Here is a 16006-nt window from a genome sequence, read left to right as displayed (position 1 = left end):
AGCCAACGATCTCCTGCAATAAAAGAAAAATAATAAAGCAACCTCATCCTTACCTTTCCATGGCTCCCACGACGGCTCCAGCTCTGCTACATCGAGATGACAGGCTGGACCGCAGCAGAACGCTGCCATCCAGCCTGTCATCCCGCAGACACTGAGAAGCGCAGGCATACTTCCACTCCTCAGTGTCTGGCTGTGACGGCATCCAGATGAGCCGAGGTCATGTCCAATGAACTCAGCTCACCTCATGTACGTCACTGACAGCGTGGGAAAATTCTCCTGCACTCAGCACTTCAGCGTGAGAATTTTCCCACGCTGTCAGTGACGTGCATGAGGTGAGGTCATGTCCAATGAACTCGGCGCACCTCATGCACGTCACTGACAGCGTGGGAAAATTCTCACGCTGAAGCGCTGAGTGCAGGAGAATTTTCCCACGCTGTCAGTGACGTGCATGAGGTGAGCTGAGTTCATTGGACATGAGCTCGGCTCATCTGGATGCCGTCACAGCGAGACACTGAGGAGCGCAAGCATGCCTGCGCTTCTCAGTGTCTGCGGGATGACAGGCTGGATGGCAGCGTTCTGCTGCGGTCCAGCCTGTCATCTCGATGTAGCAGAGATGAAGCTGTCGTGGGAACCATGGAAAGGTAAGGATGAGGTTGCTTTATTATTTTACTTTTATTGCAGGAGATCGTTGGCTTCAGCTGGAATGGGCGTGACTGTAAGTATGGTTTAATTTAGAACAATAAAGAATTGTGTCTTTATTTCAATTAAAGGACTTTTTTCTGGGTGTTTGTGTTTTTTTTAAATACTTTACTAGAAATTCATGGTGGTCATGTCTAATATTGGCGTGACCCCATGAATTTCGGGCTTAGGGCCAGCTGATAATGCCAAGCTGGCCTTAACCCCTTTATTACCCAGTGAGCCACCGCACCAGGGCCCTGGATGAGTTGGGTACAGCGCCAGAAGATGGCGCTTCTATGAACGCGCCATTTTCCGGGGCGGCTGCGGACTGCAATTTGCAGTGGGTGGGGCCCAGAAAGCTTGGGCCTCCCTGCGCTGCGGATTCCAGCCCCCAGCTGCCTTGTTGTACCTGGCTGGACACAAAAATAGGGCGAAGCCCCACGTATTTTTTTTTTTAATTATTTCATGAAATTCATGGAATAATTAAGAAAAAAAGGGCTTCCCTATATTGTTGTGTCCGGCTAGGTACAAATAGGCAGCTGGTGGTTGGGGGCAGCCCGTTCCTGCCTGCTGTACCTGACTGGACACAAATATAAGGCGAAGCCCCACATAATTTTTTTTTAATTATTTCATGAATTTCCTGAAATTTAAAAAAAATTGACGTGGGGCTTTGCACTATATTTGGGTCCAGCCAGGTACAGCAGGCAGGAACGGGCTGCCCCCAACCACCAGCTGCCTATTTGTACCTGGTTGGACACAACAATATAGGGAAGCCCTTTTTTTCTTAATTATTCCATTAATTTCATGAAATAATTAAAAAAAAAAAAACGTGTTGCTTCTCCCTATTTTTGTGTCCAGCCAGGTACAACTAGGCAGCTGGGGGATGGAATCTGCAGCGCAGGGAGGCCCAAGCTTTCTGCCCCCCGCTGAAAATTGCAGTCCGCAGCCGCCCCGGAAAATGGCGCGTTCATAGAAGCTGGATGCTGTACCTGGCTGGCATACAAAAATATGGCGAAGCCCACGTCAAAAGTTTTGGGAAAAATTAATTAAAAAATAAATAATAATTTAGGGACTGCATCTTTATTAACTCCTCAAATGTCATTTAGTGTTAAAATAATGGATTTATTTAAAAAAAAAATGGCGTGGGATCCCCCATAATTTTAGTCTCTAGCGGAGGTTAAGCAGACGGCTGGGGCAGATGTTTGAAGCCTGGGAAGGGGGTAAAACCCACGGAGCTTCCCAGGCTACTAATATCAGCCCCCAGCTGAATACCTAGCCTTTACTAGCTATTAAAATGGGGGACCCCCCCCCAAAAAATGACGTGGGGTCCCCCCTATTTTAATAGCTAGCAAAGGCTAGGCAGACAGCTGGGGGCTGATATTAATAGCCCAGGAAGGGTGCCATGAATATTGGCCCCCTCCCAGGCTAGAAACACCAGTCGTCAGCCGCCCCAGAAATGGCGCATCCATAGGATGCACCAACTCTGGCACTTAGCCTCGCTCTTCCACGCTGCCCTGGTGCGGTGGCAGGGGGTAATAGTGGTGGGGTTCATGTCAGCGCCAGCTGCCATGAAGCCCAGGTTAGTAATGATGGGCGTCTATAAGACACCCCCATTACTAACCTACAAAGTGTTAAAAAGAAAAAACACACTACACCCAGAAAAAAATAATTTATTTGAAATAAAACACACAATTTTATTTAATTCTTAGTTTACTAAAAATAATAGTTACCTGTCCACGTTCCTGCGCTGATCTCCCATGCACAGCTGTCACATCTGGAGATGGTGACAGCTGTGCATGGCTGCTGTAAGCTCACGCTGCCGGGAACACGTCCGCTCCCGGCAGCGGGAGCCACTGACTGAGGTCACCGGAGTGCATTCAGGCAGCGCAGCTCCGGAGACCTCCTTTACGGCACTGCTGTACCGTGGGAATTTCTCCCGATACAGCAGGGCCGTAAAGGAGCTAACCGGAGCAGCGCTGCCTGAACTCCGGTGAACCCTTACGGCCCCGTCATTCTAGCGGCGGCAGCGGTTCAGAGCGGTCACATTCTATGTGGCTGCTCTGAACTGGAGATCTTCGTGGGACACTCGTGGACTGCTACGGAGGGGTAAGGATAAGGTTGTGGTTTATTATTTTATATTTTATTACAGGAGATCGATGGCTTCGGGGAATTAGGTGTCTTGGTGAGTATAGGTGTAGTTTTTTATTTTTTACTTTATTTTAGGTGGCGATCGGCGGGGACAGGTAATGTATAAACTAATTTCTTTTAGGTAACCACTGGCCACCAATGACATGTATTTAACATTTATTGGGGACACAGTAGGGCAATTTAAATAGCAGGATCAGTCTGATGGGAACTACTGCTCCCATCGAGCTGATCCTGCTGGCAGGAGTGGACGGGGGACAGACATAGGCCGATGGGAGTAGTAGTGTCACATCGGCCTATGTCTGCCTGCACGCACACACCCGCACACACACCGCACACACCCGCACACATCGCACAGACACCGCGCACACCCGCACAAACATCGCGCACACACCCCGCACACACACTAATCATGACGGTCTGACGGTCTGGGAGGTGAGGTTGACCTGTGCGGCCGTGGGAAAGTTCATGTGAGTTCATGTAGTCAAGCATGAACTCACATGAACCCTCTGAGGGCACCGCGGCTAATTCAAATGAACAGCTGATCGGCATCACCTGATACCTCAGCTGTTCATTTGAAATAACCGGCGGGAAAGCGCAGCACAGAACAGGAAAGCCGGCGGTGAAGTCTTTTCACTGCCGGCTTCCCCGCCCGGGTCCTTCACTCCCCGCTCCTTGGAGCTGCGCTCCCCGCCCGGTCCTAACTTACGATCGGGATGGGAGGTGGCGAGGGGAGCGGAGGATCGGGGTGGGAGGCTGCGGGGAAGCAGTATGGGGCTGTGTGATTGTTTAAAAGCCGGCGGCTTTATACCGCCCGCCGGCTTTTAAACAATCAGGAGAATTCTCCCCCGCTGGGATGGCATTCTGATGACAGGCTGGATCGCGCTGCCATCCAACTTGTCATCCTTCACAGACACTGCAGAGCGCAGGCATTATGGGAACTTCCGATTCCAGTATCCGATATTGTAAAAGTATCGGAATTAAGTATCGGAATTCCGATACCGCGAATATCGGCCGATACCCAATATTACAGTATCGGAATGCTCAACACTAGTTACTATGTTACTGTGTTTTTGACAGACGTTGACCCAGCTCTTTTCCAACACCAACATGATTTTCCTATGGTGAAATCACCTCCTCGTCACCCCAATGTTGTTTTCAGGTCTTGTCCACCACACAATCATCACCACCTCTGACTCGGCACTATAATTAACTTTTGACAATTTTTTAACAGCAGTTATCCAACCCTTGACAAAAAGGGATGAACAAGAAATGCTATGTCGGTACACACATCCAAAATGACTCATGCAACAACAGGGCTCTGTATTGATGTGGTGTGTATGCTGGTGAACTTGGCGTAGTAAAACTGGCGTGCAAAAACAAACATTCACATTTATTACTGTTTAGATTATTTTTTTATATTTATTAATTTATGTTTTTAACAAAATTCAGAAGAGGAGAAGGAGAAGGAAGAAAGGTGGAGAGAAAGAGGAGTAGAAAGTCTCCAGAAACAAGAAGGCAGAAGGGACCCTAAGAACCCATGAGATAATGGGTGAAGGGTCGGGCAGAATAAGGGTACCGGATTCCCAAGTTGGTGGAGGTAAATCATCCCTCAGCCAAAGACCGGAGGTCGTGATCATCTATTGATGCGACCCCCTGCTACACCCACTAGGTAGGCACCACATAGGGTCAGGGAAACCGGCGACAGGTTTCACCAAGAGAAGGCCCGAGGCAGCTGGACAGAAGTGTGGTCACTGGTGGGGCACGAGAGGCCAGAGAAAGGACAGAAGGGGGTCCTGTGCCATACTCCTGAAATTGCCTGGGGGTTGACCGAGCTCCTCTCCTAGTGGACGCAGCACGGCTTGGGCAGTCATTCCCTGCAGAAGTGACTCGGATAACAACTGTGAGTAAAAGACCCTGGACTGCATCACTGACTCTGTGTGATTTATGCTACGCCTGCACCATCACCCCCAGCATCCTATTACACTGCCCTGAGGCTACACTCTTCCCGTGGGGAGTTATCCTATCCCTGTGCTGCATATCTACATCAACCTCAGCGGTCTGCCTTGCAGCGGCGGTCCTCCCTGACCGCAATCCACGGGTGGCGTAGTCGGACATTCAAAACCTACAAATACACTGCCACAGCATTTGGTCTGACCACCCTGAGCCAGGGGATCGGGTTGCCACTACTACCCCATCATCACACTGAAGCCCGGTCCCGAGTGCCCCACGGCCCAGGGGGCGAGTCAGCTTTGGCGTAGTTGGCAGGATTGTGACCAACCCGCCACAAACGGGTATTGCGTGCCTGAAAAAGACTGTATACGTACCTTAAAAGGAAGTTTCCCGCCATCCGGAGCCGTTTCCCGCCATCTTCAGCCGTTTTCCCGCCATCGGACGCCATCTTCGGGACGCCGCGCGGGAAGAAGAGGGGCGTGGACGTCAAAAACGCACGAAGTCCGAAGCCCCGCCCCACGCGCTGACGCCACACAAGGTCCTGGAAGGAGCCCCGCGAGCGCTGACGTCAGCAGCGCGCGACGCCAGGTCCTCAACGCAGACCATCGCGAGCGGAGCCGCAGCCTACAGAAGAGGATCGCCGGAAGGTAGGCCACAGTTAACCGGGGGGGAGGAAGACATCAGGAACGGAGAGCAAGATGGCGGACCGGCAGCAGACTAAGCTGCCCAGCATCGGCAGTGCCCCAGCCGTCGCGGGTCCCGACCAGCGCCAGGAGAAGACGCGTGACGCAGGAGCGGTCACGGGAGCAGGTAAGAGGAGTCTCCCTGTCCCGGACGCTGCCAGCGTCAGCCTGCTCCCGGGCCCCCTGGTAGAGCCGCCGATCCTGGGCGTCATCAACAGCGGCCCTCTCCAGGCCCCACCACAAGGCCTTCTGCACCGCGGCGCAAGGGGCGGGTATGCCCTCAACATCCACCGGGTGGGCGGCAGAGAGTCACACTGCTGAGGACCCGGACGGGTCTGAAGACCACCGCTATGAGGAACAAGGCGCGTATGGAGGGTATCGCTACCAGTGAACAGTAGCATACTATTGTATATAGTTACCCGACAGGGTACATAGGACTGTTTCAAATTTGAGTGTGGTCCCAGTTGGGACTGTTATGAGACTGTTACCTGTTAAAGTTGTCTCCTCCCTAAGTTACCTGGCTGAGGACTGAGAGCAGCCACCCCCTTCCCAAACTGGCTGAGGACTGAGAGCGGCCGTCCCTGTAAATAGTTGCGCTTCTTAAAGCGCCCCCTACTAGTTTTATAAGAAGAACTGCAACGTCTACCTCTGGAGAAAGTGTCCCACATGTTTCAAAGTTTGCTGAAGTTTTGCACTTAATAGGAAAGTGAACATCTGGTCGCAAGTTGCACCGCGGCCAGTGCACAAGAAAATGTTTTACTTGAAAATGTTTTATATGAAAAGTTTTATATGCTGCTACATGATAATGAGAATGTTTTATATGACAAAAGAGTTCCGGTAGTATTAACAACGTCTTATCAAGAAAAGTGTTTCCCATAAAGGGAATTGAATAGTGTCGGTCGTTTTCTAAATGTAAAAAGTTATTGAAAAAGTTTTGCATGTCTTGTAAATCAAATGTTTTTGCTTTTTTCCAGCCCGAGGACGTGCTGTGATTTACCAGGGGGGAATGTAGCGCCCCGGGGGTTCGGTTGCTACAGGGGTATTGCACCTCAACCAGAGGTGTGGTATTCCACTCCCAGGTAAGGATGGAGTGTGGACCAGGGCTTAGTTAGCTGCATACACCACACACACCGCATTTCCGGGGGACAGCTCGACGGTGCCCCCATTTATATATATGTAGGCACAACTGACCATGTCCCTGGCTGGAGTGGGGAGGGGGGAGAGAACCCTGTGATGTAGGAGCAGAAGTGGACGGTTTCTTGAGCATAGGAAGGCGCTCATTGGTTGCAGGTCACCTGAGCTCAGACACAGTGAAGCAGATAAAAAGATGGGGGCCATCTTAGGAGGGAGTTCAGAGTTCTGGGAGAGGAGAAGGCAAGCAGCAGAGCTGCTGCATGAGCTCTGCTCCCTGGGCAGGCCTAGCACAGAGGCCGGAGCCAGAAGGGAGAAGAGGAGAAGGAAGAAAGGTGGAGAGAAAGAGGAGTAGAAAGTCTCCAGAAACAAGAAGGCAGAAGGGACCCTAAGAACCCATGAGATAATGGGTGAAGGGTCGGGCAGAATAAGGGTACCGGATTCCCAAGTTGGTGGAGGTAAATCATCCCTCAGCCAAAGACCGGAGGTCGTGATCATCTATTGATGCGACCCCCTGCTACACCCACTAGGAAGGCACCACATAGGGTCAGGGAAACCGGCGACAGGTTTCACCAAGAGAAGGCTCGAGGCAGCTGGACAGAAGTGTGGTCAATGGTGGGGCACGAGAGGCCAGAGAAAGGACAGAAGGGGGTCCTGTGCCATACTCCTGAATTGCCTGGGGGTTGACCGAGCTCCTCTCCTGGTGGACGCAGCACGGCTTGGGCAGTCATTCCCTCCAGAAGTGACTCGGATAACAACTGTGAGTAAAAGACCGTGGACTGCATCACTGACTCTGTGTGATTTATGCTGCGCCTGCACCATCACCCCCAGCATCCTATTACACTGCCCTGAGGCTACACTCTTCCCGTGGGGAGTTATCCAATCCCTGTGCTGCATATCTATATCAGCCTCAGCGGTCTGCCTTGCAGCGGCGGTCCTCCCTGACCGCAATCCATGGGTGGCGTAGTCGGACATTCAAAACCTACAAATACACTGCCATAGCATTTGGTCTGACCACCCTGAGCCAGGGGATCGGGTTGCCACTACTACCCCCATCATCACACTGAAGCCTGGTTCCGAGTGCCCCACGGCCCAGGGGGTGAGTCACATACAGTACAGACCAAAAGTTTGGACACACCATCTCATTTAAAGATTTTTCACACTGAAGGCATCAAAACTATGAATTAACACATGTGGAATTATATACTTAACAAAAAAACTGTGAAACAACTGAAAATATGTCTTATATTCTAGGTTCTTCAAAGTAGCCACCATCTTGGCATTCTCTTGATGACTTGCTTGACTTGCTACTGCTTACTATTGCATTAAGAATAAATGAAAAAAGAAATGAAAATGTGTGACTCAGATGCAGCAGAACAAATTCCTGGCACTTCTATTGGAGCTGACACCTCTTCTATCTCTCTCCCCGTATAAAATGAATCTTTGTATTATTTACAGAGTACTACAACTCATCTTCTTTATTGCTTAAGTTATACAACACATTACTGTCTGGAGTATTTGTTCAGTGTTTTAGGGATTGATGCCCCTGTCTCTACTGCTAACCTGTGTGCTCTGACATCCTCATATTATCCTGAATTAGCTTAAAACTCTGCATTCCTTGAATCAGCTTTTATACAGGCTCAGATGTCCCTCCTGATAGACTGTGCTACACGACGTGATGTAATAGCTGCATGGCTTATAGGGTAAGCCCACACAACTGCTCCTGAGATCATGTAAGCCTTCTGTGGCTGATTCAATCTTCTGCAATGTATGAAATCATGGTGGGCATTTTTTTGCAATTCCTGCATGTCGAATCGCACATTATTCTAATTCACCGGTACCAGAGAACTTCATAAAATTCAGCACAAATTCAATTTACTTCTAATAGATTTGCTTATCTCTGTTAGCTACTCTTTAATAGTTTACAATGTGTTTTTATTCAAAATCTATAATATTTTGTAATGGATTTTTTCCCCCAGTTTTGGTATAGTGGAAACACATTTTGCATTATAATAAAATGATTAAAATTATAGCTCTCCTTGTAGTAAAAAAAAGGATTAATAAAGTTAACTAAAATAGTCGCAAAAAATGTGAAAGCAAAAAAGAATAAACACAAAAGCTTGAAAAGAAATATGTTTTAAAAGATGAAAATTATAAAACATTTATGTTTGAAGTATGTCCTTTTAATTGTTAGATTTGAGTTAACATGTAATTTAGAGTGCTTAGAGAATTATGTAAAAATGTAATAGAAATATTTTTTTTTCTACTTTGTTAACCACTTCACGCCAGAGCCTGTTTTTGCCTTCGTGACCGGGCCAATTTTTTCAATTCTGACCACTGTCATTTTATGAGATAATTACTCTGGAACGCTTCAACGGATCCCCCTGATTCTGAGATAGTTTTTTCGTGACATATTGTACTTCATGATAGTGGTAAAATTTCTTTGATATCACTTGCGTTTGATTGTGAAAAAATCGGAAATTTGGCGAAAATTTTGAAAATTTTGCAATTTTCAAACTTTGAATTTTCATGCCCTTTAATCAGAGAGATATATCACACAAAATAGTTAATAAATAACATTGCCCACATGTCTACTTCACATCAGCACAATTTTGGAACCAAAATTTTTTTTTGTTAGGAAGCTATAAGGGTTAAAAGTTGACCAGCGATTTCTCATTTTTACAACAAAATTTACAAAAACATTTTTTTAGGGACCACATCTTATTTGAAGTGACTTTGAGGAGCCTTTATGACAGAAAATACCCAAAAGTGATACCATTCTAAAAACTGCACCCCTCAAGGTGCTCAAAACCACATTCAATAAGTTTATTAACCCTTCAGGTGCTTCACAGGAATTTTTGGAATGTGGAAGAAAACAATGAACATTTAACTTTTTTTCACAAAACTGCTACTTTAACCTCAAATTTTTAATTTTCACAAGGGCAGCCAGAAAAAATGGACCCCAAAATGTGTTGTGTAATTTCTCCTGAGCACGCTGATACCCCATATGTGGTGCAAAGCCACTGTTTGGGCGCACGGCATGGCTTGGAAGGTAAGGAGTGCCATTTGACTTTTGGAATGGAAATTTGACTGGAATGGATAGCGGACGCCATGTTGCATTTGGAGAGCCCCTGAGGTGCCTAAACAGAGGAAACCCCCAACAAGTGACCCCATTTTGGAAACTAGACCCCTTAAGGAACTTATCTAGATGTGTGGTGAGCACCTTGAACCCCCAGGGGCTTCACAGAATTTTATAATGTTGAAGTGTGAAAATAAAAAAACAAATTTTTAACACAAAACTGCTACTTTAGCCTCAAATTTTAAATTTTCACAAGGGCAGCCAGAAAAAATGGACCCCAAAATGTGTTGTGCAATTTCTTCTGAGCACGCTGATACCCCATATGTGGTGCAAAGCCACTGTTTGGGCGCACGGCATGGCTTGGAAGGTAAGGAGCGCCATTTGACTTTTGGAATGGAAATTTGACTGGAATGGATAGCGGACGCCATGTTGCATTTGGAGAGCCCCTGAGGTGCCTAAACAGAGGAAACCCCCAACAAGTGACCCCATTTTGGAAACTAGACCCCTCAAGGAACTTATCTAGATGTGTGGTGAGCACCTTGAACCCCCAGGGGCTTCACAGAATTTTATAATGTTGAAGTGTGAAAATAAAAAAACACATTTTTAACACAAAATTGATACTTTAGCCTCAAATTTTTAATTTTCACAAGGGCAGCCAGAAAAAATGGACCCCAAAATGTGTTGTGCAATTTCTCCTGAGCACGCTGATACCCCATATGTGGTGCAAAGCCACTGTTTGGGCGCACGGCATGGCTTTGAAGTTAAGGAGCGCCATTTGACTTTTGGAATGGAAATTTGACTGGAATGGATAGCGGACGCCATGTTGCATTTGGAGAGCCCCTGAGGTGCCTAAACAGAGGAAACCCCCAACAAGTGACCCCATTTTGGAAACTAGACCCCTCACGGAACTTATCTAGATGTGTGGTGAGCACCTTGAACCCCCAGGGGCTTCACAGAATTTTATAATGTTGAAGTGTGAAAATAAAAAAACACATTTTTAACACAAAACTGCTACTTTAGCCTCAAATTTTTAATTTTCACAAGGGCAGCCAGAAAAAATGGACCCCAAAATGTGTTGTGCAATTTCTCCTGAGCACGCTGATACCCCACATGTGGTGCAAAGCCACTGTTTGGGGCGCACGGCATCGCTTGGAAGATAAGGAGCGCCATTTGACTTTTGGAATGGAAATTTGACTGGAATGGATAGCGGACGCCATGTTGCATTTGGAGAGCCCCTGAGGTGCCTAAACAGAGGAAACCCCCAACAAGTGACCCCATTTTGGAAACTAGACCCCTCAAGGAACTTATCTAGATGTGTGGTGAGCACCTTGAACCCCCAGGGGCTTCACAGAATTTTATAATGTTGAAGTGTGAAAATAAAAAAACACATTTTTAACACAAAACTGCTACTTTAGCCTCAAATTTTTAATTTTCACAAGGGCAGCCAGAAAAAATGGACCCCAAAATGTGTTGTGCAATTTCTCCTGAGCACGCTGATACCCCATATGTGGTGCAAAGCCACTGTTTGGGCGCATGGTATGGCTTGGAAGATAAGGAGCGCCGTTTGACTTTTGGAATGGAAATTTGACTGGAATGGATAGCGGACGCCATGTTGCATTTGGAGAGCCCCTGAGGTGCCTAAACAGAGGAAACCCCCAACAAGTGACCCCATTTTGGAAACTAGACCCCTCAAGGAACTTATCTAGATGTGTGGTGAGCACCTTGAACCCCCAGGGGCTTCACAGAATTTTATAATGTTGAAGTGTGAAAATAAAAAAACACATTTTTAACACAAAACTGCTACTTTAGCCTCAAATTTTTAATTTTCACAAGGGCAGCCAGAAAAAATGGACCCCAAAATGTGTTGTGCAATTTCTCCTGAGCATGCTGATACCCCATATGTGGTGCAAAGCCACTGTTTGGGTGCACGGCATGGCTTGGAAGGTAAGGAGCGCCATTTGACTTTTGGAATGGAAATTTGACTGGAATGGATAGCGGACGCCATGTTGCATTTGGAGAGCCCCTGAGGTGCCTAAACAGAGGAAACCCACAACAAGTGACCGAATTTTACAATCTACTCCTCTGTATAAATTAATCTAGTGGTGGGAAAATAAGTAGATAGGTAAATGGTCACTAAACCCATAGATGAATTCCCACAGAGGTGTCATTTCTATAATGGGGTCACTTCAGGGGGGATTATGCTGTTCTGGCACTTTTCAGAGTACCAGAGCTAAAGAATCCCCCCTGAAGTGACCCCATTTTGGATATGAAACTCCTCTGGGAATTCATCTATGGGTTTAGTGACCATTTTAACTCAATGGATGATTTCCAGAAACAAGCACGCAATGGAAGGTTTAGATTCTGGAGAACCCCCCCTGGAAATTAAGTGAGCTCTACTCGAATGTGTCATTCACTAAATGAACCAAATGTTTGAATGACAAATTGGGATACATTTTTACAGTTTAAAAACGTGGTTCTGTGTGGAAGATTTTAAAGCAGTCAGTGACGCATAAGGCTGGCAATGATGGGCATTGTGGGGTTCCTTCTTGTTTCCGTTGCTGGAATAAGTGCAATAAAATGTCGCTCAGTGAGTCTTTTCACATCCTCAGATTCTAATGGATGAGCGGGGCTAACACTTTGAAAGACAAGATTTTCAATTACCTTTTCTTGATAATCAAGAAAAGGATCTGAATTTCCTGCTTTTTTGTACAACACAAAAGAATTGTATGTGGCCACCTGAAACAAATAAATAACCAACTTTTTATACCAGGTATAGGACTTTCTTGATACCTGGTATGGCTGTAGAACCTGGTCTGCAAGGTCCACACCCCCCATGTGTTTGTTGTAGTCAATGACTGACACAGGTTTTTGCTTCGGAGTGGTGGATCCTAGTTCTACAGTGGCCCTTGTGGCATCTGTGTGGATCGAGCTGAGGACAAAAATATCCCTCTTATCCCTATATTTCAGGGCAAGCAGCTCTCCGTTGCGTACAGCCCCTGACTGCCCCTTTTGAAACTTTTGGTTGACCAATGGTTGTGGAAACCCCTGACGGTTTTTACGGATGGTCCCACAAGCCCCAATGTTGTGTTCAACCAGACTTTTAAATAGGGGTATGCTGGTGTAATAATTGTCCACATATAGATTGTAGCCTTTTTGAAAAAATGGACTTATCAGCTCCCAAACAATTTTTCCAGATGTCCCCAGATAAGTAGGGCATCCTGGTGGGTTTAGTTGGCTATCTTTCCCCTCATATATGCGAAAAGCGGATGTGTATCCGGTTGAACTTTCGCACATTTTAGAGCTTTATTCCAAACCTTGCCCTTTTAGATGGGATAAATTGCTTGAGGTGCAGTCTTCCTTTGAATTTTACAAGGGACTCGTCTATAGAAATATTTTGTGTTGGGGTGTAGAGGCTTAAGAATTTTTCTGACAAATTTTCAATGATGGGTCTAATTTTATATAACCTGTCATGTTCTGGGGCATTTCTGGGCAGGCATTGACTATTGTCGTTAAAATGCCAAAACCGCATGAGCATTTCATAACGGGTCCTAGGCAGAATGACTGAAAACATAGGGGTGGCTTGAACAGGGTGGTTGGACCAGTAGGATCGAATGCTCGGTTTTTTAACAAGCATTTTTTTTTTATTTCCGGGACATGAGTTGGTGTCCATAAATTTGCCCTAGCATAGTAAGATCGGGGATTCTGGCTTATGAATTGGGACGCGTATAAATTTGTTTGCACGACAATATGCTCTAGCAAGCTGTCTGTAAAAAACAAATTAAAAAAATGAATTGGTCCAAAATCTTCCACCTCCACATTTATACCAGGAATGGCGTTGAAATCAGGGCTGAATGGAGCAGCCGAATCTGAAGCCTCCCATCTGGGAAATGCTAGATCATGTGGCAAAGCCCCTTGTACACTGGCGTGCGCCAATTCACTGGTAGCAGGGACAGCGCTTGTACTGGGCAGTGTTCCCTGATTTGGAGACGTTTCTCCAGTAGCGCTATTTGCCCCTATTGCTGTACTGGTCCTTGGGCTTGAGGATGGAACAGAATCACTGCTCATTTCTGGGCTCTCAGTGTCGCCGCTACTAAAGCCCTCAAAATCCATATCTCCATCTGAGATTGCGCTGTCATCAGTGTCAGAACACAGCAGGGCATACACCTCCTCTGCGGTATAAGTCTGACGGGCCATTTTATTTATATATTTTTTGACTGGACTGAACGGACCGGACTGAAAGGACGGGACCGGACTGGACTGACCGGACTGATCTGACAGGACTGACTGACTGATCTGACAGGACTGACTGACTGATCTGACAGGACTGACTTACTGATGTGACAGGACTGACTGGACTGATCTGACAGGACTGACTGACTGACAGATCTGACAGGACTGACTGACTGACAGATCTGACAGGACTGACTGACTGATCTGACAGGACTGACTGACTGACAGATCTGACAGGACTGACTGACTGACAGATCTGACTGACTGACTGATCTGACAGGACTGACTGACTGACAGATCTGACAGGACTGACTGACTGACAGATCTGACAGGACTGACAGGACTGACTGACTGACAGATCTGACAGGACTGACTGACTGACAGATCTGACAGGACTGACTGACTGACAGATCTGACAGGACTGACTGACTGACAGATCTGACTGGACTGATCTGACAGGACTGACAGATCTGACAGGACTGACAGGACTGACTGACAGATCTGACTGGACTGATCTGACAGGACTGACAGATCTGACAGGACTGACAGGACTGACTGACAGATCTGACAGGACTGACTGACAGATCTGACAGGACTGACTGACTGACAGATCTGACAGGACTGACAGATCTGACAGGACTGACAGATCTGACTGGACTGATCTGACAGGACTGATTGTTCTGACAGACTCACTAACCCTAACTCTTACTTTCTTTTTTCTTTTTTTACTTTCACAGTGGCTGCTGACAGGTATGTGGGGGGTCCCGATCGCCGACCACCGGCTGTCCCTATCTTTTAAATGCCGCGATCGCTATGGATCGCGGCATCTAGAAGATAGGAACAGGTTAACATCATGGGGACCTGATCCAATCAGGTCCCCATGATGCCACATGTCAGAGCTATCACTCTGAACCGGTACCGCAGCGCTAGCAGGACCCTGGGGGTCCTGAGCGCTGCGGGACCACCAACCGTTTTTAAACGTCGGCGCTGCACAGAGCCCAGGCAGCGCCGACGTTTATGTACAGTGGGCGGTCCTGAACCGGTTAAAAAGAAAATGATTATAATTAAATTATGTTATACATCAATACAGTTGAAGTGCCTGCAAATGATCTTCAAATATGAATGCAATCTGGCAAATCTAAAATATGCTATGTTTAACGTTATCTGCAACCTTAAAGAGTTAAATGAATGTAGTAATCTGTGGATTTAGAAAAAAAAATCATTTAAATGATCTTCGTGACCATTTCTTACCTATACTTATAAATGCCTATATTAGAAACCATTTTGATTAGCGAGAAATAAGAAATGTGGCATACAACTTATCATTTCTTGATGTATTCTATATGTTGTGACTTCAAACTAAGATTTGATGCATTGATCAAACAACCAACAATTGAAATTGTGGTTCATGGAGCACAGGAGTATTCTAAGGAATCATTTAGAGATGTAGAATCCATTTCTCACCCGTGGCTACATGTTCTATGCCAGCGAAGTATACAGTTAGCCAGTTACAATATATTTCCAAGCAATTGAGCATATTCTCATTCACGGAACAAGTGCTGTGCTTTTCAGAAGAGAGAAATACCAGGTTACAAGACATAATAATAATCCTCATGGTAGCAGAGAGCATGAAGAGCGATTTTCCAGATGTCCTAATCTACTGCAAACCCACATGGTAATACTAAAATAGTGCAAGAGCCAGTCTGGGGTAGATTTTATATTTATGGGAGCAGACAGGTTTCTTCATAGGTTTCAAGCTCTTTAATTATATACCACTCATGTTCCTTATTTGTTTTATCCTTTGTTATAAGGGCTGAAGTTTATTCCTTTGGAAGGAAATGTTAGAAATGATGCACAGTACTCTAAAGCCATAACAAACCAAGTGAATGATCAATATGCACTTGACTACTTTCTCAAAAAATAGTACTACTTTCTCAATAAGTAGAAGTATGGTTCATACTATAAGAGAAGAGAGATACTTATCATAACAGCGGGTGGTTTACAATTAGTACAATTAGTACTATTAAAATTCATAGTATTGATTTATACATTTTCTTGTTGGCTTTCACATAGCTCAAAATATTAAGCTACCATTTAGTAATAATAT

The sequence above is a fragment of the Phyllobates terribilis genome, unplaced genomic scaffold (genome assembly GCF_046119375.1).
Source record: "Phyllobates terribilis strain yellow unplaced genomic scaffold, ASM4611937v1 Scaffold_4__5_contigs__length_816908805, whole genome shotgun sequence".
NCBI lineage: Eukaryota > Metazoa > Chordata > Amphibia > Anura > Dendrobatidae > Phyllobates > Phyllobates terribilis.
This window is presented reverse-complemented; position numbering follows the sequence as displayed.